Genomic DNA, 26,366 nt, shown 5'->3' with positions numbered 1-26,366 from the left:
ACAATCCTTGACTTTCTGAGTTTGGCTTATTTTGCCTACCCTAATGCTCTCAAGTTCCCTTCATTTTCTTGCAAATGACATAATTTCATTCTTCTTTGTACTGGCTCGTATTCTTATTGGTCTGAAAGAACATGGATTGGCAGGTGTTTTTCAAGCATTAAAGGTGACTCCTCTGTCCAGGTTGGAAAATCATCTTCTTTACAAAATAAAATATAACCTTTGACTTTGTACACATGGCTCTTTGAAATTAGCCAGCCCTCCCACCCTCACTTCTGCCACTTTCTCTGTGCTTCTGCCATATCTCCTAACTCACTGCTCTTTTGGCCTTACTTTCTGGACTGTTCCTTTTTCTCCTTGATTGGCAAATTCTTTACCATTCTTTGAGACTAGAACTCAAGTCTCCTTAAGGATGATGCTTTCTAAGACAATTCTGTTGCTCCCTGCTGCTCCACCCATTCCACCTTTTTTTTCATTCAATAACTCTCTTACAGTGTGTACTCCACCATGTAGAGATCTCTTGCTTCGCTCTCAACTGGTCTTTATATACCTTGAACCTTGCATAGTGCTGTGTTCCCAGTTGGGGGGCAGGGAGCACACTTTCAGGCTTTGAGGTCCATTTGCCTGCATTCATTTCCCAGCTCTGTCACTTGTTAACTCTGTGACCTTGAGCAAGTTAACTCAGTCTTTCAAAGGTTTATTGGTAAAATTTGAAGAAATATTCTGCCTTCTCTGTAGACTAGTATGACTAACTAATGGGATCATAATTGCTCATCTTGGGACTAAGTGCCTACTCTGTGGTTTAAGTTTAGCATTTTATGAGTTTTTACTCAATCCTTATAATGTCTCTTTAAAATTAGTATTGATATTGTCCTATTGGAAAAGAAATGGAGACACTGAGAAGCTAAGTAGCTTGTCCACCATCATACAATTCATTAATGGTGGGGTCAGGATTTGCATAGACATCTGGATTGTAGAACACTCACTCTTAACACTGTTTTGGTAAAGGTCTTAACCCAGAGCTGGGCGTATAGTAAGCACTTGGTACATGTGAGCTGAGGTTTGTTGAGTGCATTAATGAGAGCCTAAGTTCTCTGGGTTTTCATCTATATCACACTTGTGATCTAAGGCTGTGCCATTCCATATATAACTCCTGTTCCTTTCCTCTCCTTGCCTTCCCCACAGCCACAGAGGGGCAGGACATTGAGGTAGTCTGCCACAGGCTGGGCCAGCACCACTGACCTCAATGCTAAATGAAGCCTAAGTGTGCTTAGTCAGAGCTAGAACAGCATTATCTCTTTGGGGGTAGAGGTGGAGTCAACACCCCTGCTTGGAGGAGAGAGGTGTGGACATGGGGTCAGGAACTTCATGACCCTGATTTTGTCTTTACCAAGCATGTGTCCTTTACAGTGTACATCGATTAAAGAGGGTGAAGCCAATCAGTGAGTGGGGGTGGATGAATAAGCCCCCCAGCTGTCTCACCTTGTACTTAATTAGATGCAAGAGAACAGCTTCTCACCAAGTGTTAGGAGGAATGTTGATCTCTTCAAGGTAAAACTTGTTCAAGGGATCTAATGACCCATATGGGGTATTGGAGAACCAGGTTTGGACCCTGTGTGAGTTATATGTGACACTGGATACTAGGTTACAGCTGGTCACTTCACTGACTTAATCTTATTTTCCTAAAAGCAGCCTTGGCTTTGAAAGCTGAGCCCCCTCTTGCTATTCCCTGGGCCACTTGCTCTGTAGACTGGGCTACCTTGCACAGATACCTGCACATCTGTGCACTCTGACCTTCTCTGCAGCTGTCTTACACAGCTGTAATTCCTCTGAATTTGCTTGCTTTTGCAGATTTTTTCCCCCACACTTCAGTGGGATGAGGTCACCTGGTATATGCAAGGACTCACAGTTTTGTTATAGACAGTGGAAAGACTCCAGTAAGGACTTTGTGTGTGTGTGTGTGTGTGTGTGTATGGGTGCACGCACTGGTGAATGAACCAAGGAACACTTAACCACTGAGTTACCTCCCTTTTTATTTTTTACTTTGAGACAGGATCTAAGTAAATTGCTGAGGGCCTCACTAAGTTGCTGAGGCTGGCCTTGAATTTGGAGTCCTGCCTCAGCCTCCTGAGTTGCTGGGTTTGCAGGCGTGCACTACGGCACTGGCAGGACCACTTTGAAGGGTGGAGAAGGGTGAAAACTAGTCCATGGATACATCTGAGGTTCTGCAGATGCCCCGTGTAGCATTGCCTTTCCCTTCAGGCCTCATACTCACTGTCTCCTGGTATTATCCCCTCCCCTTGGTCACCAGCTGGCCAATCTGAAAAACAAATTCTCCCAGGATGGTAGTGACTGGAGTGAAAGATCCAAAACCTTTGGGCATCACTTGTCTATAGACTGAGATTTTTTACAGTGTAGCTCAGAAAATGAACTGGTCACAGGTGACGGGGTGGGAGTATCAGGCTTGGTGCCTGGTCTGCAGGCCTCTGATGTCACACCTTGTTGGCTGCCAACTTGAGTGGCTCCACTTAACTGACCAGTAGGCAGATTTCTAATGAAAGCTGACTCCTGGTTCCAGGGAGATACCTTTGGCCCTTTTTTATGTTCTCTGTGAAATATATCTGCTGTTTGACTTGATGTGAAATCCTATTTGGTGCAGTAAGAGGTATTTTGGTCTCAGGCTAGAGTGCTGGTAGAATCTTGAGGTGTTAGCATGACTTGATATACAGTACAAATAATAGCTCTGCGCTGGATGCCTGTTACCATGAAGACATACCTGGTCCAGATCATCAAGGTCACAGTCCATGACATTCAATGGGCATGTGAACAGGTTATCAGAGTGTCTTCAGTAGAGTGACAGAGCTGAGCAGAGACCTAAGAGCACAAAGGAACCAGCTAGCAGTCTGCTGGAGGAATTCAAAATGCCATCACAAGAGGCTGTTTGAGCTGGGCCTTAATGCATAATTAGGAGCTTGCTGGGTTTTGTATGGCTGGTGGTCAAAGGGTGTGACAGACAAGAAACAGTATGTATGGAGGAGAAAAGTCTAGAAAGGGACTGGCAGAGGTTGAGGTATACTGGGGGACTGGAAGGCTGGAGGTGTGTCTGGGGAGGTGACTTGGACCATTCAGCAGTCCAAGAGTCTGTTCTTACCCTGTTGGGAGACAGTGGAGGGGACATTTGCAGCTCAGGTGTGTTGAGCTCTCTGAGTTGCGCCTCTGCCTCCGGTCTCTGCTGGTCTTGTTTCCTCATAGGGCTGTGGGGCCAGAGTCCAGGGGCCGGGGAGGGACAGTGTCTTCAGTAAGCAGAGAAGCCACAGTCAAAACAAAACTGTGGTTGTGGGTGGTGGTTTTGTTTCCTTTTCAAATCCCTGGCTGATGAACCATGCGGATAGCCCCTCCAGGGAGTAGGCTTTGGAACAATGACATTTGGAGCATGGAAAAGCCTGTATAAATTGCTAAGAAATTGCTGACTTTCTCCAGATTTAGAGAGGAAGAGAGGCAAACAGGGAGGGAGAAAAGAAGTGCAGGGGTGGGGGGGTGGTGGAGGAGAGAAAGAAAGACACGGAGAGGTAGAGGGAGAGGAGAGAGAGGAGGAAGAGAGATTCTGTTTTACATAAAATTCAGCCTGTGATCTAGCTGATCAGATGCTATCAGGACTGACATATTTCCTGGGAATTGTGTTCGCATTGCAGTTCTTCTTTGAGCTTAAAACCTTTTGCAGGCACTTTCATTACATGAATTCCCCATAGATGATAGGTATCCGGGGTTGTTGATTGGATAATTGATGTGACATCACTCTGTTCACTGTGGGTGATCCTCAGGCACATAGGAGATGCTTCGTGATAGATGAGTGAGTGAATGTGTTAGCATGGAAGTCCCAGTCACCACCTTCAGCCTGCGTGGGGAGATAGACAAGAGAGACAGACAGACAGCACAGCACAGCACCCTAGGACCATGGGGAGAAGATTTAGATGGGTGCAGAAGAAGGCCTAGTCCAGCCAGGGATCAGGGAATGGAGGCAGAGAGAAGGGTGCTGTCTTCTGGGGACCAACTCCCCCAGAGAATGTGGTCCCATGGATAGTTCCTAGTGGTCAGTTCTCATAGTGGCACTTGAGGTGGATGCCAAGGGCTTCCGGTGCCTTTGTTGGATTGATCCTTTAAGAAGGAAAGAGGGACAGACCCACGGCTAAAAGGCAGACCCACCCAGAATCAGAACCAGTCACTGATTCTGAGTCCTTCACCACTGCCCTGGGCAGTCTTGGGGTAAGGTATGATCATCAAAGAAGCTTTTCGAAAAGCTGTTTTCTAGACACTGAGGTTGAGGAGTCGGGGCTGCTGTGGTCAGGCAGGGGCAGCCACTTCCTCCTTTATTCTCTCCCCTCCCTGCTGTCTAGGGCCAGTTAGAAGCTCTCCACTCTGGGGCTCTGTGACTTCTTCCTCCACTCACCCCGTCTTTGATCACCAGGGCGGCCTGCACTTTGTCCTCCACGTTGAGAGGAGGAGGAAATGCTCAGAAGAGAAGCTGCCATAAACTTGTTAGGAAACAGGGTTTTTCAGAACACCTGCTGTGGGCAAAGTGCCCCCCTCCCGCCCTGTACCTTCCTGCTTGTCACTAAGAAGGACAGTGGCTACAGGGAACAGACTTCAGGGGAGCTGATTCCTGCATGGACACCTGGGATCACAGGGGCTTCCTACCACTGTCTTTCCTGGGCACATACATGACCTCATGACGTCATCTAATCCTTATTACCTTCCCAAAGCCCCACTTGCAAATACTGCATAGCATGGCTCTCTGTCCTTTTGCTGGCTCATCTCAGGAGGACAGAGCTCCCCACAGCAGCCCAAAGAAGAGGTGGGTGGGGTCTCTTACTGGCAGACACTTTCCTGAGGTCCCCTACGGGGCATGCTCTCTGGCTGACCAACCTCTGACAGTGGCTCCTTTGCTGATCCCTGAGATGTGACGGTGAACCTGTGGATGGGTGCAAGGAACCTCAGGAGGGAGTCTGCACTGCCACTTGCCGGCTGTGAGGACTTGATCCCTCAATATCTCATTAAGTCTGCCACAAGGGGCGGGAAGGGTTGGCCTGTGCATTCCCCAGCATTCCACCCTCAGAGCCTTAGGAAAGTTCAGGGTGAGGAGTGTCCTTGAGGGGACCCTTTGTACTCACAGCTCAATGTTTGCTAATACCCCCCAGCTGCCAGGCGTAGTTCTAGGCCCTTGGGGACACAGAGATGAACAAGGAGTTTTTTTACCCAAGGAGTGTAGCGATTCAGTGCAGAAGGACAAAGGGATTGGAGATGGTGCTGCAACAATGTTTTGCTGCTCATCTTTCTCACCAAAATAATTTATCTGAAAGGATAGTGTGTATCTTAATGATTCCCGAAATACCACGTGAACTCTGACATATAATAGGTGCTCAACCAAAGAACACTATCCTAGTCCATTTTCTGTTGCTATGACTGAATACCAGAGGCTGGGTATTTTATAAAGAAAAGAGGTTTATTTAGTTGATGGTTCTAAAAGCCCCCAGCTTGGCCTCTCGTGATGGTCTTCTGCTGGATCAGGACATGATAGAGAGAGAGCATGGGGGAGACACCAAGCTTGCCAATTCAGGTCTCCCTTCCCCTTCTTATAAAGCCACTAATGCAATCGTAGGAGTCCCACCCTCATGACTCATCTAATCCTTATTATCAACCCCCCACACCTGCAAATACTATTAACTTGTGACTTTAGGGATTTAGTTTCCAACACATGAATTCTGGGGACATACCCAGATCATTGCAGTTGATCTGCCCTAAAATGCAGTACTAGAGGCAATCCCAGAATGCCATTGAGTGTCCCAAAGAGGGACCCCTAAACTCATGGACAGCAGGTGAGTATAAGAGGACATGAACTGAGGAGACGCTGACATCCAGGCTGATGAGAGGGAAGGAAGGTAGGCAGAGGGACTGGGGAGATAGGGTGGCCAGGTGAGTGGACAGAGTGTACTTCAAGAAAGGAAGTAGGTAGGTGTGGTAGGACAGAAGGATAGTGAATCCATAAAGGGGCAAATTAAGCCCTGCAGGAGGGGCCTTGCTAAAGACTCTACTCTGGAGGCACTGGGGAGCTACTGCAGGATTTCACACAGAGGAGAGACTGGGTCAGAATTTCATTGTAATAATAGGCCTATCTGGCAATAGAGTAGACACTGGAGAAGAAAAATGATGATCAGATACCACGGTGGCATAGGTGGCAGAAGCAGCCTGGGGTCTGGAGCCAGACATGCCTCAGTCTACTTCCCTGCCCCTTCGTATCTCTTCACAACTTGCTGCGTAGTACACTTCTCTGAGCCTCTGTCTTCTCTGAGAACAGGGTCTCTAATTCTTCTCTTATGGATGGTTTGGCTGTCGGTCAGGGTCATACTGGGTGTAAGATGTGAAATGTCTACAATGTATCCATAATGGCCCATGATATTAGTGGCCAGCATTATTTTTAGTAATTAAAACGTTACTTATTATCATCCAGGTGAGAAATAATGAAGGTCTAAATAATAGACACTGGCAGTCAGGGTGGAGAATCGGGCACCCACTCAAGAAATACTTGGGCAATAAAGTCACTCAATTTGGTGACTGATTGGCTGGGGGAGTAAGGGAGGGGCAGGAATCTAAGATGACTATGGTATTTTGGCCTGGGCAGCTCACAGTTAGGATAGTGGAGCTATTCATTAGGAGAGGTGATGGAGGAGGAGGTGGGGGAAGGAGAAGGAAGCGTTTGTAGGAGAGGATGATGAACTCAGTCTCAGACATGCTGAGTTTGAAGCATTGAGGAGAGCCAGGGAGAGATGTCTGTGGGCAGATGGTTTTGTAGATTTTGATGTTCCAAGGAGTAGTCATGAAGAAGATTCATGAGCAAACTTAACAAAGAGGCAGGGGTGTCATGATGTAGATCAGTCTATGAAGGAGAGTCATGGAGTGTGGTTAGAGGAATTATAATGGCTAATGCTAATTAAGTGTTCTGAATACTCTATGTATAATCATCTCTCACCAATAATTGCCAGGGAGGACTACTGTTATTTTACAGCTGAATGAACTAAGGCACGGAGATGATAATTTGCCTGTGATACACAGCTACAACTTTGGATCTAGAATTATAGCCAAGAGGTCAGGATCTAGAGTCTGTGCTGGCCTCCTTTGAGAGTTGAGGGTCCTGGGGTCCCATGCTGTCCTCTGGAAAGGAGAGGACCTAGTGAAAGCAATGCATGAAGGGGACATGCAGAGAGGCAGGGGGAAATGGGAGATTGGAGTGTGGAAGAAGAGTCCTCAGGAGGGAGAGGTTAACAGCATCATGTCATGCGCTGTCCCTATGAACTGGAACGTCCATAGATCTGGGAATTAGGAAAGGGGAATTTGAGAGATGAATTGGGCTAACAAACAAATAAATGTAAGGTGAGACAGTGGAGATACTAAGCTTAGGCAATTATTTCCAGAGCTCTGCTATAGAAGTTAGAAGAGAGAGAAGACAATGGCTACATGTGTGAGGTAGAGGCAGGTTTTTAGAGGATGCCTGCACAAGTTGACACGGAGAGGAACCAGCCTGAGGAGGCCCTGCAGAGTGGCCACAAATGCTCTATTCACACTGGGAAAAGCATCTCCATGTTCGCCTTTCCTTTCCACATTTTTAATGTTCCTTCCCATGATCTGGATGGCTACCGTGTTGAGAGTTGGATGTCACCGAAGAAGACCTGGACAGCGTTTCAGATCTTTGGCCACAGATAGGTGGTGCAGAGGCACTGTCTTTCGCCATGCCCAGTGGTGAATCATGACTTGTTCAATCCAGATATGATCAAATTCATGTATAGCCTGTCATTCACTGAATTTGCCTTTGAAAGAGTACCTGAGACAACAGTGTGCTGGGGCTCCATGTCCCGCTGGGGAATTGGTGTCTGCTCTGAAGACAGTGGGAAGGTAAGAATGACAGACTGATGGTGGGAGGCCATGGCAGGGGGAAGAGGACCCAAAGCACAGTGAGGGTGTGGGGAGGGGACACCAGCTTTGGACTGGACACAGGATGACTAATCCTTTGAGCAAACAGAAAGGTGGTTGAGGACAAAGGCAAATCTGTGGGAAGAAGCAGGGTGGCTTATCTTGTAGGAAATGGAAGATATATTATAAGGAGGTTTGATTGAAACGACCCTGGATGATTTGACTGCTGCCATTTAAATTCTTACTGATGGGAAAGACGGGCATTCTCTTTTGAATGCTTTGAAACCAGGTTTAGAGAATGCAGATCTAACAGGCTCTGAGACAATATATTTATCTAGGAGCAAAGACAATCTCAGTGTTTTTGGATATCTAGGATTTTTAAAATTCAGACACAGGCAGATACCACAGAGGGTTAATAGCTTGACTTAAGAAATTCAGCTTTGTGGTGGTTCATGGCACCGACATCCCTGAGGCTTGGGGCTAGATTTAGGGTTTGGCTGCCAACTTCCTAAAGTTGCCTTGGTTGAAATGGCATCTTTGCTCTTCTTGGAAACATCTCAGTGAAATGCAAACACCTTCACAGAGGGCCTTTTATGGTGATGCTCTCCCAAAGAGCCACTGTCCTGAATCAGAAAGGCCACACAGGAAATGGCCTCAGGATATGTGTGTGTGTGTGTGTACGTGTGTGTGCATGTGCGCACGTGCGTGTATGCATATGCACACGTGTACACACACACACACAGAGTTTTCATATGTAGCAAAAATTTAGATGAGTTATTGCTAAATCTTGAGCCTTCAGGTATCAGGAAAAGTAACAGACCATCTTTCAAGAGTCACATTTTAAGCTTGGCAGTTCCCTTGATCTTGGAAGACACTGCGGGAGGCAAGGAAGGACATTCCTTGCCAACCCTCTCCCCACCCCTTCCCAGCCAGGTTGATTACTGAGATGTGGGCATGCTCAGAGTGCCTTTGGCTGGGTGTGCATGTGATGGACAGACAAGGCTTTCTCCTTATGGACAGAGAGAGGGAGCTGAAGGTGTCTTGTTGAACTTTTCCTCGGTAGACAAGTAGATTATCTGAGATACCCTGTGGCTCAGCACAAATGTGCACTCCATGGAGATATATGATCCTGTGTGTGACTATTCCAATTCTACCAGGTATGGGTTTCCTGTCATGGTTAAGGTCTATGTACATGCTCCACACTGATTGCAAGAAAGAGTCCAGAGGGCTGTCTCCATATTTCAAAAATCCTCATGTAATATATCAGTAATGCTTATGCCATCCAATCTTTTGGACTGTAGGATGCCAGAAGAGTCTGGGAGATAGTAGGCAGTGTGCCGAGAAATTTGATTTCTTAAGAAAAAAAAATTTTTTGTCATTCAGTGAATTATTTATTCAACAATTTGAACAACCAGCTGTGTGGCTGGTTCTAGGCTGGGCAATGGTAAAGAAATAGTGATTTTGATTGTTTTAGTTCTTGCTTTCTTGAAACTCACCATTATTAGAGGACAGACATTAGAGAAATAAATACACAGATAAATACATAGAAACATACTTTGGTAAGTGCTATGGTAGGTAAGAACAGGGTGGTCTAGGAGGGAATGAGAGAAGACAATTTTGATTGGGTGTGACTTGGGAAGGGGATAGATAGGTGGACCCCTAGCGTTCTATACAATATACTGTTTATTGGTGGGGTATTACATTGTTTTAAGAGAGCTAAAAAGAGGAAGTGACCCTGGGATAGGGCTGAGAAAGCAGTTCTGGAAGGCTTCAGAAAGAAAGGGACATTTAAAAACAAACTTGAAAAATAGGTAGAATTTTTTGGTGTGGAAAAGACAGTAGTGGTATTTTCAGTCAAGGGAACATGGTGTATTTAAAGAGGACAAAGGATGAGTGACAGTAGTTGAGCCAGGCCAGCTAACACAGTTAATAGGTTTTCTTTTAGAAGCAAGTCACTGGAGGGAGTGACAAGTTACTAAGGGGCCAGTAAATGGTTTTCTGGAAGGGACCAGAAAGTACATATTCTAAGCTTTGTAGGTCATAATGCAATTTTTGTCACAACTACTCAGCTCTGTCACTACAGTGTCCAAAATGCCTTAGACAATATGTAAATGAGTAAACCTGGCTATATTCCAACAAAAAATTCACACCGAAATAAGCGGTGGGCTAGGTTTACCCATGAGCTGTAGTCGACCATTCCCTGCTCTAGAATGACATTTTCTGGTGACTTGGTGAAGGTGGGATTAGAAGGCAGGGAGAACATGGAGGTAGGGAGGACAATTAGGAGCCAGTGCTTAATTCAGAGCAGCCGAGGAAGGGCACAGTGGGGAGAAATGGTTTGTAACGTGCTCCAAGGACTGATTCGTCCAGTGAAGGAAAAATATTATGGACATCATGGGCATGGGACTCGGCAAAACACACACCCCCTAGGAGGTCACCTGATGGTCACCGGACATTGTGCTTGGTCATGACCTGGATTTTCTCATCGTTTGGCATAATTTTTAACTTTTCTTAGGAATATGAAGTTGTGCTCCCCTTTGGTAACAACTTCTGTCCCCTAAGAAGATACCTAGCTGCCTCCTCAGAGAATGGCTGGGTGAATGAGTTCTGTGCTCCTAGCTCTGCTACTGCTTTCCACGCAGAACTTTTCCTTTGTCCCCCACCCCCGCCATCATGTCTGGTCACCACTTTTACTCTGCCCCAAGTCCAGAGACGTCACTGCTCATTACATTCTTTCCATCGTGCCTACCCCTCAGCTGTGCTGGCTCTAATGGTCAGCAGCCACGTTTGGCTACCCTGACCATCTTCTTTGTTCTGCTTGTTTGTCTGTAGGAAGATGGTTCTCCTAGGAAGGCCGATCTTCTTTCATGGCCTTCCCTGTTTCTCCACTGCCAAAATTTCCCCCTGTCCCATTTCCAGAAGCCAGGGGCACACTATTTCTGCTTCACTGATGAATTCAACAAGCATTGTTTTTTCTTTTTAAATTTGTTCTAATTATTTATACATGATAGTAGAATGCATTTTGACACATTGCACCAAAATGGAGCCCAACTTCTCCTTCCTCTGGCTGAACATGGTGTAGAGTTCAACAAGCATTTCTTTTTAGCCTGAGCACATCACTCTTATCTAGTTTCTACCTCTTAGCCCAGATGATCTGTTTCTTTTACCCTCTCTTGCTTAGTGTATTGGGTTTCTCCCATGTAGTAAACGGTACAGCGATTTTCAAATGTTTTTTATCATTAAAATTCTTTAAATGAATTAGCATATGGAATATTAGTGAGTAGAGAGAAGACACATTTTATTATCCATATAGTTTATTTGATAATTCTGGTTACATACAGCTCATTAATGAGAATGTTATGATAAATATGAAAATTTGAAATCAAGGGTCTGGGATGATCAGCGCAACCTCTTAGCATTTCATTCTCAAATGCACCTCTGGGTATTATATTGGCTGTACCACCTGTTTAAGGTTGTGACAACTAGACATTGGAAGTGACAATATTTTTAAGCAGGTTACCTTGCAAATAGGCTATTCTGATTTCAATGAAACAGAAACTTGAAAGAGGAATATATAGGAAAATTTGGTTTTCATCTTGACTCACTAACACTATGTAACAGTTGTTCGCATTCCTTCATTTTAAGGATCTAACTGGAAGAAATAGACAAACAGGTTCTTCCACTAATTTGTGTCTTCATTTGGCAGAAAGTACTTCCCAAAGTTATGTCATTATGAGATGTTATTATGGCATTAAGTTTTTATTTCCAGAAACTTCAGTGCCTGTTGCTCTACAGTAGTCACTTAAAGCCTTTAACATGACAAAAATGCTTAATTTGGCATGTTGAGCCTGAACTTTGGTTGTTCAGTTTTTATCATTGACAGACACTTCATCGGTCACAGGAGAAGACCTAATAACAGAGTAGCCTTACATTGCTGAGTTGGTCTTGTTTAGCTTTGTAAAGGTCTGCCAAGCAGATTACAACAGGCATTGAACCTACCAATCATATTTATAATGATGCAGCCAATTATGTGGTCACTTATTACGATATGGTTTACCATTATGTCTTTATAAGACTGTGCACTCGGTGGAAGTCACTGGGCATTGCCAGACATATTTAACTGAATGTGACACCTGGAAGCCAGGGTACTTGCATGTACAGTTGTACAGCATGAAAGGGCTTGCATGGATCTGTATTGTTAAAAGACATTTTGGAATTATGGATTTCCTAATTAATGACATGTCTATATGTGTTCAAACGTATTCATGGTTTTGGCAGAAGCACCTCGATTCTGAAGTGGGCGTGAGCATATTCACCTGCGGCTTGTAAATCAATGGAATCTGTAATTGTTCACCTTTTGTTTGTATGTTTGTTCATTTGTTTCTTTTCTGTGGCTGGGGATTGAACCAAGAGCACTGTGCATTCTAAGTGCACACTCTACCCCTGAGCTACTCCAGCCCTTTATTATTCACATTTGGTATAACACACATGAGTGTGTCTATTTACAGTTTTTTCCAAATATTTTTGAAGTGTAATTTGAGTCTAATGTTTGCATAACATTTGAAAGAAATAGGTGGATCTCACTGTACTGGAGAAAGCTATAAGACAGTTGTGATCTCAAGTGGGACATTTGGCAGGGCTGGTTTGGAATAACCTGTTGCCATGGGATGAATATCTGTCTGACTAGCTCAGGGCTTTTCACCACTTCCCAGGTGTTCAGCAGCTTGTCAGGTCTGAATTGACTTGAATTGGCACAGGGCAGGTCCTGAGGGGTTGTGGGAATAACTCCCTCTGGTGAGGAAGGATCCGGAAGGTCTCAGGTGCAAGCTGCATGTCTACCCAAGAATCCACACAGTTCCCTCCTGCCAGGGAGGTTAGCACAGCCCCTGCCTAGTCATCCCTTTCCTCCAGCTCCCGTGGAGGGGGAGCTGTCTGGGCTTCCAGACTCCCTGTAGTCCATCTTTTTGAGCCCCCTGTTGACTTCCTAGTTACTCCTGGGCGTATGCTCTGGTTTTTGTTATGGTAATGGCCTCACAAGTCACTTTTGGAACTGCATAGAAAAGAATCAGATGACCAGGAATGTTTCTTGTTTCCATTTTCATTTTCTTTATTGAGCATTTTTTTTCTATGAGTTCTCCATATCTGCAGGAGCCTCAGGTATACTGGACCTAGAAGGCCCAGGAGAGCAGACTGACACCTTTGCTCAAGGATGCTGGTTAGGGATAAAATGGCATCTGGTGGGACATCTTTTTGAATGTCCTAAATTAAGGATCCATATATCTGCCATTATGTCCTGCTCTACTATGCCATTCTAGAGGGAAATGTCATGGGGGGCTTGGTCAGGATTATTCAGGCTCATATTTGGGGTGACTGTAATTCTTTTTGCATTCAGTGTGATAAAAATGTTGTGATGGTCTTCCACTCCATGCAGTTATTGCCTGCCAGTCTCCACCATGGTTTCTTTGTTCTCCTGTAGACACTTGCATGGTGCTCTCAAGGTTCCATTCATAGGTCTTTTCTCCCCACCTCTCCCAGTAGGACCAGCCCCCCTTAGTGCCCAGGCTTATTGACTTGAGGCAGTAAATACTTCAGTGGGTCCCCTGTCATGGGCCTAGATCTTAGGACATCAGTCCTAATGAGCCCACCGAGGGCTGATTGCAAGACCTTACTGCCTATCTTCAACCCACGTGGTCCACTCACAGGACCAGTTTTTGATTGTTTTTGGAGACATGTTCCTTTTCTGAGGTTCTGCCTTATGTAGGCCCTCCTGGGACAGAAACTCCTTCTCCCAGGCTGGTATTATGTCCCTAATGTCCATGAACAGACCCCAGAGACTGAAAGCTTGTCTTTAAAATAACTTCCTGGGTTAACTATCTGCTTCATCAACCTAGGGGACACTTTGTAACTTGTGGTCATTGATCATTTTCAAGTCCCATAGGGTTGGCTCAGCTCTTCTGTCTGCAAGGCCTAGTGCCCAGTTCCTGTCTTGTTCTCAGGGTTGAGCCTTGGCCCTCTCCTCACTCCCACCAGTGGCTCCTGGGAAGTGTGAGGTGTCCTGCAGGGGTTCAACACTCTCTACACCTTCCATTCATTGGGTCCTTGGATGAATGCATCTTGCATCCTGCCTTTCAGGTTTTGAACATTCCTTTGGATTCTCATCTCTCTGGATTCTCATACCCTGGTTGTAGAGACCCATGACTGGACACTTGACTTGCATGCACACTGGAAGTCTTTGGGTTGCTGGTGTTGGTGTCTCCCATCTTGGTTGTTTTGGCTGCTAGTTGTCGTTTGATTTCGACATTCAGTTCCATGGGAGCTTCCTTTGTCTTTATGGTTTGGGGACTACAGAAATAAACTAAAACTGGAGTGAGGGCTAGGAGCATCCAGGGCCTCCACCACTGATTTATTCAAACAGCTTCAATCACTTTCTTCTTATTCTGAAAACTTCACATAATTAAAATCATTCCCAGCCAAACACTAAATAAATTTTGCACATGCTGCTTGAATTACGGTGCAATCTTATCCCTGTGTGGCTTTCTCAGAGATTAATATTTCACTAAAACCATCCCTCTGGGTAGGCTGAAGCCAGCAGCTGTGGAAACTCAACATTTGCTTTGTACAATGAAACTTTAGGACAGGGCTGCTTTTTACATTTTTTTGGATATGCTGCTCATTTGGAAAAAGTAAGCACTCTTGGCAAAGTCCATGTGGCATGAGCCCCAGCTTGTGTTTCTATCTGTTCAGATATAAAATGATGAGAAAATGCGGTTCTAAGTGCAATCACATAACACTGGCACATAAAAATTATTATTATCCTGTATTAAGAACTGCTTTGGCTTGGATGTGGTTTGTCCCCAAGGGTTCGTGTGGTGGAGGCTTGGTCTTCAGTGTGGCGATGTGGGAGGTCATGGAACCTTGAAGAGGCGGGGTTTCATGGGAAGGCCTTGGGTCATTGGGGGTGTGCCCTTGGAAAGGATTCATGTGGTTCTCTTGGGACTTCAGTTTGTCCCCAGCTGCCCTTTGGCTTCTTGTCTTCCTGTCTGCCCACGTGAGCTCTCCCTCTTGCCCGCTGCCCAGTCTTTCTTGTGCCATCTACCATGAGGTGGTGCAGCCAAGGAGGGCTTTGCCAGGGTTGGTGCCATGCTGTTTGGAATTTCAGTCTCCAAAACTGTGAACATCAATTACTATGGTTTTTCTTCTCTAGCCTTATTAATATGACAAATTATATCAACTTATTTTTGAATACTGAATAAGTCTTGCATCCTGAGAATAAGGCTCACATGGTCAATGTCATAAGAAAAAAAATATTTTTTTTATTGATTATTAAAGTCTATTTGCTGATCCTATGTTAATGACTTTTTTTTTTTTTTTGGTACCAAGTATTGAACCTAGGGGTGCTTAACTACTGAACCACATACCCAGCCTTTCAAAAAGTATTTTATTTAGAGTCAGGGTCTCACTAAATGGCTAAGGGCCTTGCTAATTTGCTGAGGCTGGCTTTGAACTTGTGATTTTCCTGCCTCAGCCTCCTGAGCTGCTGGGATTATTGGTGTGTGCCATTGCACCTGGCTAAGGACTTTTTATGTCTATATTCCTGAGGATTTTAAGTCTTCTGTTTTGTTTTTTTGTTTGTTTGTTTTTTTGTTTTTTGTTTTTGTATTGGGGCCTTATACATGCTAGACAAGCACTGAGCTGCACCCCCTGCCTGTTTTTGTACTATCCTTGCCTGGGATTAGTATCAGGGTCATGCCAGCTTCATGAAATGAATGGGTAAGTATTCCCTTCTCTTTGATTTTTTGGAAGACATTGTATAGTATTTGTATTATTAAGCGTTTAAGCGTTTGATAAAATTTTCCAGTGAAATGATCCGGGTCTGGAGATTTTTTTTTTTTTTTTGGAGGGGGGAAAAGGATAAATTTTAAGTTTCAAATTATAAGTTTATTAACAGTTATAGTGCTATTTAAATTATCTCTGCCATAATGGGTAAATTGTGGTAATACTTTGTGTTTCGTAAGGAACTAGTTCATTTTGTTTAAATTGTCAAATAGAGTGTGTAGAGTTTTTCTTATATTTCTTTTTTATCCTTTTGACATCTGCAGGGTCTTATAAGTGAGGTCCCTGTTTTATTCCTGATATTGATAATTTTGTTTTTATTCCTGTTTTTGTCAGTCTTGCTAGAGGTTTATGAATTGAATCTAGTAATTTTCTGTTATGACATCTATTTTGTCTGTTATTAATTTTTACATATTATAACATTTTCATTAATTTTGCCCATATTATTATATTTGAAGTTAGTTCCTTATAGACTACGTATAGTTGAGTCATGTTTTTTGACCTACTTTGCCAATAGTTATCTTTAATTGGTATATTTAGATCATTTACATTTAATGTAGTTATTATTTATTCAGGCTTAAGTTTGTCATTTTCTTTTTTTTTTTTCCTCTGTGGGATTTTTTGTTTTTAGTTTTGGTTTTGGTCTTTCTCTGTTTTCTATTTTCCATCTGTTCTTACTTGTGCTACTTAAGCATTTGTTTTAGAATTTCATTTTTATTTATCTATAGTGATTTCCATTGTGTGTCTTTGTCTAATTTTCTTAGTGGTTGCTCTAGGTATTGCAATATATGTGTGTAGCACAGTCTTCTGGTGTCATTTCACCAGTCTGAGTGGAATATGAGGAACCTTCCCATCTATGTCTCTCTGCCCTCCTCCATTTATAACTTATATTATCTTAGGTATTTCCTTTTTATTCATTTAGAATCATATCAGGAGCATCAAAGTTTTACTTAGCCTGTTCAACACAATTTAGAAAACTGATAACACAAATTTCAGATCTTTTGTCCTGATTCTGTAGGTCTCTAAGATTTTGTTATTTTTTTTTCTAGTCTGTTTTCTCTCCATTGCTCAGTTGAGTAGTGTTGTCTTTCAGATCACTGATTCTCTTCTCTGACTTCTCCATTATGCCATGGAGTTTGTCTACTGAGTGTTTTATTTTGGTTACTATATTTTCAATTCTATAATTTTATTTTTTCTTTATATCTTCTATTTCTTGGCTCAGACTTTTTCTTGGCTTTCAATTTTTTTTTCATCTGTTTCAAAGATCTTCACAATTGATCAGTGAAGCATTTTTATTAATGGGCATTTAAAAATCTTTGTCAGATAATTTTATCTTCTGTTGTCTTGGTGTTGGCTTCTGTTGATTGGCGCCTCATTATTGCTTGATGGGAATTCTGTATTATAGTGTTCTCCTCTGATATGGGGCTTGTGACCACACTGATGGTGATAAGAATACTGACTCTTCACAAGGCCTCCTCTGATACCCCAACAAGGAAGGGGAGGGGTACCTAGTTATTTCTGGGTAGGGGTGTGTGTGGTTTAAATGTGTACTCTAATGACTACGTGTTGGAAACTTGATTCCCCAAAGCAGCAATGTTGGGAGATAGGGCCTAATAATAGGTGATTAGGTTGTGAGGGCTCCGCCCTCATGAATGGATGGTTGTTACTGCATGAATGGGTTAGTACCTGAGTGAGTGGACTTGCTATAAGAGCAAGTTTAGTCTGCCCCTTGCTCTCGCTCTCACCCTCTCTTGCCCTTTTGCCTTCTGCCATGGGATGACACAGCAAAAATTCTCTCACCAGATTCTGGCACCTTGATATTGCTCTTTCTAGAACCAAGAACTGTGAGACAACTACATTTATTCATTATAAATTACATGATCTGTGGTATTATGTTAAAGTTACACAAAATGGACAAAGACAGGGTGGGGGTCTGAGCTTCCCATCTGGTCTCCATTGGTATTACCAGCAAGGGTGGCTCATTAACAACTGTCGTGGGTGAAAGACTCATCTCCCTCCTTGGCCTTCTCTGACATCAATATGGCAGAACTGTGGGGGATTCTTTTTATATAGTCTCTTAAGGGTGGAAGTCTAGACTCCTCACTCAGGCTTTGCTGGTGTGGGTGTTGTCAGTTTTTTTCCTGTGGTGTTTGGCTAGAGCAAAGTAGTTGTCTAAAAGCTTCCTGTCATGTTAGACTGCTCCTTTCCTGGTCTTTTGGCTAAAGGGAGCAGGTATTTGTTGGGTATCTTTTAGCTTGTTTGTCTGTACCTGTTGGGTTTGGTTTCTGGGTTGCTAGCCTCTTCAGTTACTTTATGCCCTTGGTTTTTGGTGCTCATTATTCTTTACCTGGACTAGTTAACTTCTCTATGGAGTCTTTATGGATTTTTCCCATTGCTACTCATTATTGTATTTCATTACTCTTTCCAAACCTTCCCTATATAAGTTAACTTACATTGCTTTTATGTTTTATTTTGTTTCCATGGTATGTAGCTAGATTGCAAATCTCTCTATTACTGGTCACATTTATTCACTTCTAGATTCATTCAAAGGATATTCTAAGTTTGTTGGTAGCAGCTAAATAAATGTGTGGGTTTTTTTTTTTAACTCTTAGATGTTCTAGCACAGCTGTGTGTGTGTGTGTGTGTGTGTGTGTTTGTGTGTGTGTGTGTGTCTGTCTGTCTGTCTGTCTTCATGCATGTACTTAGGGTAATGATGTCTAATTTAATCACCATCTTTCCTATCTCCATGCTTCCTCCCTTCCTCTCCCTCCCCTTTGCCCTATCTAAAGTTCCTTCATTCCTCCCATGCTCCCCTCCCATCCCCATTATGAGTCAGGATCCTCATATCAGAGATAAATTAATGATTTTCAGTGGGGCTTAGTAAATATTTATTGACAAGCAGTGTTGGCCTTGGATAGGATGGTCATCTATCTGCAGGCTAAAAGGCATTATAGGGTAGGAGAGCCATTCCTAACATTGGGTAACTTATTCCTAATACTGACCTCTGCCCAATCCTTTGTGAAGTTTCCAGGCATTGGGACTCCTATGGTCTGTGACCTTCATGTGTGTATTGTCTGGGGCCAAAGTAGGTCCAAACCCTGGTTCTGTAATTCAGCTGTTAGGCTCAAATCAAGACAAAGGTCTTGTTGGTGTCTTATAAAAATGTCACTGATGGTTCAGAAACTGTTGGTTCTGTTTTAAAGCCTGTTTCTGGCAGTATAAACCCCATATATTTTGACTCCCATTATGTGACACAATTTCTTTCAAAGCAGTTATGTGCCAGGTACTGTGCTAGCCACCATGAATGGGGAAGGATGAGATGCAAGGTCCCACACAGCAGGAGGTCATGGTCTCCATCCTGGAGACCATGATTCCTTTACTACGGCCACTTTATCAATGATACTTTGGTAGATAGGCTGGTTATGAAGCCAACTTTTGCAGGCCGAGAACTGAATGATAGAAGCAATGAAATGAAGAAGTGTGAGTTTCTGCATATTTGGCTTTTCTAGATGTTAGGCTTTGAAGGGAAGGAGAGTGAGTGACAAGGAACTATAGGGGTGGTGAGCAAAGGGAAGATCATGTAAGGGTGGAGGCAATTAAATGAGTTTATAGTAGATAATGTCAAATTGAAAGATTGAGAGAATGACTGGGAAAGAACAAGAAAGTATTTGAGAGTGAAAGATATACATACACCCATACAAATTCACATACACATGTATACATGTGTGTACTCACATATGTACATATGTTGTATATATGCTTGGAAGACGGAGAGAGGGGAGGATGGAGAAATGAGCTTGCAAAAAAAAGGAGGCATTTGGTCCTTTTTCTCTGGGAAATGGGAACACTGAGAGAGTGAGATTCAGGAATACATGTAGGTTCTCTTAGCAACATCAAGGCCTTTGAATGCACAGAGATGTTGTGAGCCACAGCCGAAGGGGCCCCAGCAAACTTACAGCTGCCAGCAAACTTCCAGCTGCCGGCTGATGATTGGCTCACAGCAGCCCCAGCAACATCTAGCTGATTGGCTCCTCTGCGGTGATGTTCATTGGAGATGCTCATTGAGCTGTTTCCCTGCCCTTTCAGACTTCCAGCTGATGATTGGCTCACATCGGCCCCAGCAACATCTAGCTAATTGGCTCCTTTGCGGTGATGCTCATTGGGGTGTTTCCATGCCCTTTCAGACCACAGAGCTGCTCATTGGGGGACTTCTTTGGCTCCGCCCACGTGACCCAGCCAATCGGCCTCAAGAGCAGGAGGATTGGGGGAGTGGGGGAGGCTTGTGTTAGTGTGAGAGGCTTGTGGGAAGCCGGTGGTGGCAGTTGGGCTCTGAGGGTTTTTCCTGAGGAGCTGTTTTGTTTGGCCTGTGTGGTTCTAAAAATAAAGTTCGTTTCTTTTGACAAGTGGCTCCTGAATTGTGCCCAGCCAGACTGCGGCAGAATGGTGGATTTCATAATCTCAACCTTTGCTGTGATTCAAGGACAAATGATTTTTTTTTCAGAAGCACCTGGGTGGTGGGCAGGAGAGCAGGCAGGTGAGGGCTGGAGTGGTTTGCGAATTAGGCCTTGCAGGTAGGGAAGGCAGCAGAAGGGTCCCGGAGAGCACAGAGCATGGTACAGTTGAGTAGCCAGGCTGTGTGGAGGACAGGTGAGCCCAAGATGAGGATGATAAACTTGATGAGCATAAAGAAGAAACTTCAGAGAAGTTGCAGAACACTGACCTTGATTCAGCGTGTGGAGAAATAGGATAAAGGTGCTGATTGAAAAGTGGGATTTCTGAGTGTGAGTCATTCATCCAGCCGTCACTGAGCATTAGCTCAGCACAGTTACTGTGGGAGGCTCTGGGAACGGAGAGAAATTAAGACATGGTCCCTGCCCTTAAAGGGTTCCCAGCTCCAGCCTCAGAGCTGAAAACCTTTCTAGATGATGTCAGGGTCCAGAATATGTCCCTGGAATTGATGTGCTGTGGTGCGTTGAAGGACAAATTGTGGGAACAAAGGAAGCCCCAGTGACTGGCAGGCTACCATGGTGGATATATCATCTGCAGGTGCTTATCAGCTCTAGAGAGAAAATTGGAGTTTCTTTCTGCTCAGCCATTTCTCTGTTTTTCCTTTGGAGTCTTTGCCCTCGGACTCTAAGTGACTGCCCTTGATGGTTGCCCTCAGAGCCTGCTTCTGCACGTAGGTGCATGAGTTGTAAAGAACTACCAATCTTCTGCCTCCAGTTTCCTTTTCTTGCTTGCTTTTAATTTCTTGCCTTAGGAGGGTACCACAAATTCTCTGTGGAGCAGAAGCAGCTGAGATTAGTATCTGAAGAGACATAAACAAGCAGGAGTCAGATGCTGCCGGAGCTGGTAGAATGTGGTGGTGATGAATGTGTTGTGTAAGTGGAGCAGGGAGTCTTCATGCTCCCGAGCTCCGTGACTGATTCATTCCCCCTACACAATCCTAAATGAAGCTGGTGACAGAAAGAAGCTTCCCAAGCTGGACTGAATGGAGGCCTTCAGGATTGAAGCAACGGGCTGTGGGAATACACACATCAGCATTGATAGGTTTCCAGTACTCACAGAGCTGCAGGAGTCTGCATTTCGTGGTTCACCTGGGCATTCTGTTTGGGAACCAAATTCCCTCCCTTCCTGTTCCAGAGCGGTCAACCTCCAAATTTTGCTGATGAAGGGCCAGAAGCATTCTTCTTTAGCTGTTGAATGGCTTTTGGCTGATGAGCGGGAAGAGGAAGCACATGTCTTTGATCTTCTACCTCTGGTTTCCTTTCTGCAGTGACCTTGGGAGGTTGGCTTCCCTGGGTGTCTAATCCACATTCCAGATTAAACTTTGGCAATGGCCTTTCTCCTTTGAGGAAATGCTGCCTGTTTCTCCAGAGATTAAGACATACACCACCAGAACTTCTCTCTTGGGTTCATGTCAACAGCTGGTCTACGGTATGATGTGATCTTCTAGATATGTGATGGCTTTGTGTCACCTCTTTTTTCTTACAGAGTCTGAGAAGTCAACTGGTACCATCCACATTTAGATCCTTTACTGGCTGAAACCAACATCAACAGGGATGATCTGCTCCTACCAGGTACTTCTTTGTTCCTGACAGCACACCATTCCCCTGGTAGTTAAAGCAATCATGAGATTACTACCCCCTGAGTGCTATGTAGTGAGATAGTCACCTGCATGGGGCTCACACACCAGGGGATGCTCACTGCTGCTACGGAAACATAAGATGAAATATACTCTCTCCAGGTACATTTCATTTTATACTTTGCCATTTAGATATTACATTCAGTATAGACGGGTGGACTCAAGGCTGCAGAGAATATAAATCTGCAGCAATGGGAATGAGGTTACCTTTAAAACGAAAGCCAGTAAGAACAACACACCATGCATCCAATTAGCCATTCAATCTACGGGGAAGTGTTTACAAGACAGGGTTTTTTGCATCTTCATCAAGAGAGCAGCATGTGGTCAGGAAGACAAGATTCTTGGGTGTAAGTGATAGAAAGAAGCTGTTTCTTTCAATTGTGCTGCAGTTCATCAGTAAGGAGGTGAAGAAATTTTGGGCCATGGATGAAGAAAACCTGTTGTAGAATAAGGTAAGTCTTGGTCGCTGCTGTCTAGAGAGTGCACTGTGATGCTGGTTCCTAGAGTGTTCATTAGAAATGTTTTTTTTTTTCTCTAGAATGGTGTGGGAATAATACGATGGGTTATTACTGGGAGAAAGCCTTCGCTTTGAAAATATATGGCATAGTTATGATTCTACTCCTGCCAACATAGTCCCCAGCATTGACATGTCCTGAGGAGGACCTAATCAGATCTTGTGCCAGGTGGCTTTCCAGTTTAATTAATGAGCCAGTGTTGGGCTGGGGCTGTAGCTCAGTGGTAGAGCACTTACCTAGCATGCGTGAGGCACTGGGTTCGATCCTCAGCACCACACAAAAATAAACAAATAAAATGAGCCAATGTTGGTTGATGATGCATTCTTTGGAGGACTTTGTGATTGTGACCCAGAGCCTGCTCACTTCTGGTCACTGGGAACATTGCTGACCCAGAGTTTGGAGCTGTACTACTCTGGTCAAGGCAGTGGGAGTTGCTAAGCATTCCCCTATTGGCCACCCTTTTCACTGTGTTGGTGATGCACATGAGAAACAAAAGCCCTGAGAATTACTTAGGCTGGTCAATAAAGTAGGGATCTTTCTTCCAGAGCAGGTTTCTCATCATTGGTGTATGAACGTTTTGGATCAGGGGCCTGTTCTGTGTATTGTGGGATATTTAGTAGCAATCCTAACTCCTATTCTGTGGATCAATCCCCCACTCAGGCACACAGTAGCTGTGACAACCTAAAAGATCTCCAGGTACTGTCAAATGTCCTCTGGGAGACAAAACAGCCCCAGGGTTGAGAACTACTGTTCTAGAGCCAACCAGTGACCAGAAGCTTCCTAGAGGAACTGAGGATAATGTTGGACTTGGCAGTATGTGTGTGCTTCGTGCTCCTTACCTTTATGTTGGTAGGAGATGCAGAGATGTTTTAATTACAGGGTAAATTGCCAATGGGAAGTGTCTAGAGCTACCTGAAGCAGGTCCCTCTCTATTGAGGGAGGGCTCAGAGAGAAGGATTTGGGAGTAGAATTTGGCTCTATGGTTCATCACTTCTGTAACACCACAAGCCTGTCTCATGTGCAGCTGCCCTTAAAACTCCCCTCTGCTGTGTCTTTTCCTCTGGCCCCTGCTCTCACTAGGGTACTCTGTAAATGCTGAGAGCTGAGCTATCTGCCAGGTTAGTAAGGACAAGCCCTCCCATCTCTGATGAGATTGATAAAGAAGGCACTAAGTGAAACTCGCTGGGATTTCTGCTACTGTGTGGCATCATAGTGCTCAGGCTGAAGGGGACACAAAGGTCCTGTAGAGCAGTACTTCCCAAACTCTCCTGGGCCTCTTAGGAGATTTTTTGATCCAGTGAGTCTGGGATGCTGCCCAGGATTATGCAGATTGAACAAATGACCAAATAATATGGATATTGCTGATCCTTGGATCATATTTTGAGCAATAAGGATCCAGGCCAGGCATCTGCAAATTATGCTGTGGGCCAAAATGAGACCGCTGTCTATTTTGTAAATAAGGTTTTATTGGATAGTCACACTCATTCATTGACATCATATGTGGTTGCTTCTCTACTGCTTGGCAAAATTGAGTAATTGTGATAGAGACTTTAAGGATCTTCAAAGCCTAACTAGTTGCTCTCAGCCCTTTATGGAAAAGAGGTGCTGACCTCTTTCGGCTGGTTTGTACCATGTGGACCATGGTGGCTCTTCTAAGGAGGCTGCCCTTTAGGATGGGCCATCCTGAGGTGGTCTTTCCTCAGCTTTGATCTGCCTTCCTTTTGCCCCTGGTTCCTGCATCTCTCTACATTGGCATCTGGGGCTTGGAGACTTGTGAGGAAAGTCTGTGCACCACAGTGAGGGTCTAGCTTACCTGTGGTCCTCTCACAGTCCTGAGGGAGTGCTGCTTGGTGGCCCACACAGAATCAGATCTGTCAGACCTGCCCTCAAAGATTTAGGAATACAGACCTCGTGCCTAACTGCTCTTTTTACTCATCTGTCCTTTTGTCCTGCCAGCCAGCATTTCTTGAGACCCTCTTTTCATCAAGGATCATATTAGGTACTTGGTGGCAAACATGTCAAGTGGCAATTCCAATTGTACTATTACAGATATGATAGGAGAAGAATATTTGGATACTTGATAGCCAGAGAGAGGCATTTGGGGAGCTCAGAGAGAGCTTCACTGTGGTAGATCTTTTTTGGATCATGAATTTTTAGAACATTTTAACACAAATACATTTTTCCATCTATTAATATGATGATTTTTGTGTTGGCTAATCTATAAATGTGATGGGTTACTCTTACTTACTACCCAATTTCTTAATGTAAGATTTTTACTTAGAATGAAACCATATTCATAATGTGATGTGAATTAGAATTTTATGTACTTCAACTTTAATACCACTAAAAAATAATTCTGCTATCATTCCTACTAACTGGAAACCAAAACTTGACTGTAGGATTCACTACAAGAAGTAATCTTCAAAATTCACTGTCATACCTAACACCTTATTATAGTAATTATCAATAATTATCAAGTTAAAATTATTAATAATTACTAATTTAAAATTGTGGGAGGATTTATATAAAATTTGCCATCTTACCTTATGTGTATAGTTCAGTGCATTAAGTTTATTTAGATTATTTTACATCCATCACCACCATTCCAACTCTTTTTTTTTCCCCATTCTTCTTTTTGGTATTAGGGATTAGACCCAGGGGTGCTTTACTTAAAGTAAAATATATATTTTTTTTATTTTGAGAGAGGATCTTGCTAAGTTGCTTAGGGCTTTATTAAATTGTGGAGACTGGTCTTGATCTTGTGATCCTTCTGCCTCAGCCTTTGGAGTTGCTGGGATTATAGGTATGTACCACCACTCTTGGCTCTAGAACTTTTTTCACTTTGTACCCCATAATAATAACTCTTTTTGCTCCACTTCCCCTGATCCCTGACAACCTCTATTTCACTTTCTATCCTTATGAATTTGGCTACTGCAGATTACTCATATGTGTGGAATCATGAAGTACTTTTCTTTTTGTGACTGGCTTATTTCACTCAGCATAATGTTTTCAAAGTTCATCTCTGATGTAGCATGACTTTCTTTCCCACTTAAGGCTGTGAATACTGCTGCATTATATGTATGCCCCACATTTGGTTTATCTATTCCTCTGTAAATGGACACTTGGATGGTTCCATCTTTGGGCTATTGTGAGTAATACGACTCTGGACATTGTTTACAAATTCTATTCACATCTCTGTTTCCATTTCTTTTGGGTATATACACAGAAATGGAATTACTGAGTCATATGATAATTCTATTTTAAACTTTTTGAAGAATCACCACTTTATTTTCCATAACAGCTACCCAATTTTACTTCCCTCCCCTCCCAGCAAAAGTATACAAGAGTTTTAATTTCTCTATACCTACCATTTCTCTACATGGTTAGTAATGTTGAACATTTTTTTCATGTGCTTATTGACTATTTATATATTTATGGAAAATTTTCTGTTCAAGTCCTTTGCCAATTATTTAATAGAGTTTTTTTTGGTTGTAAAGTTATAGGAGTTTTAAAAAACATATAATGGGTATATATTATATTATATATTATATGTATTATCATATGTATAATTTGCAAATGTTTTCTCCCATTCCATGGGTTGCCTTTCATGCTATTTTGTCATTTGATGCACAGATTTTTTTTTTTAAATTTTATTTTTTTGTCCTGGGATTGAACCCAGGGAAACTTTACCACTGAGTTACATCCAAAGCCCTTTTTAATTTTTTGTTTTGAGACAAGATCTTGCTAAATTGCTTAGGTTCTCACTAAATTGCTGAGGTTGGCCTCAAACTTGCAGTTCTCCTGTCTCAGCCTCCCAAGTCTCTGAGTTTACAGGTATGTGCCGCTGTGCCCAGCTTGCTACACAGAAGTTTTTAATTTTAATGGAGTACAATTTACCTATGTTTACTTTTGTT

At 43.4% G+C, this 26,366-nt stretch overlaps 1 protein-coding gene across 1 annotated transcript in view; it reads left to right on the top strand.

The window, feature by feature from the left end:
- The window catches only part of Eva1a (eva-1 homolog A, regulator of programmed cell death), a 60,103-nt gene that overhangs the window by 2,222 nt on the left and 31,515 nt on the right, over positions 1–26,366 (top strand). Inside the window, exon 2 of the mRNA XM_026397454.2 lies at positions 21,787–21,872. The gene's annotated coding sequence lies outside the window, so the exon portion shown is untranslated. The remainder of the gene's footprint in view (positions 1–21,786; positions 21,873–26,366) is intronic.

The sequence above is a fragment of the Urocitellus parryii genome, chromosome 12 (genome assembly GCF_045843805.1).
Source record: "Urocitellus parryii isolate mUroPar1 chromosome 12, mUroPar1.hap1, whole genome shotgun sequence".
NCBI classification, from domain to species: Eukaryota; Metazoa; Chordata; class Mammalia; order Rodentia; family Sciuridae; genus Urocitellus; species Urocitellus parryii.
Note: the sequence above shows the minus strand (reverse complement) of the source record. Positions and strands in the feature narration are given on the sequence as shown.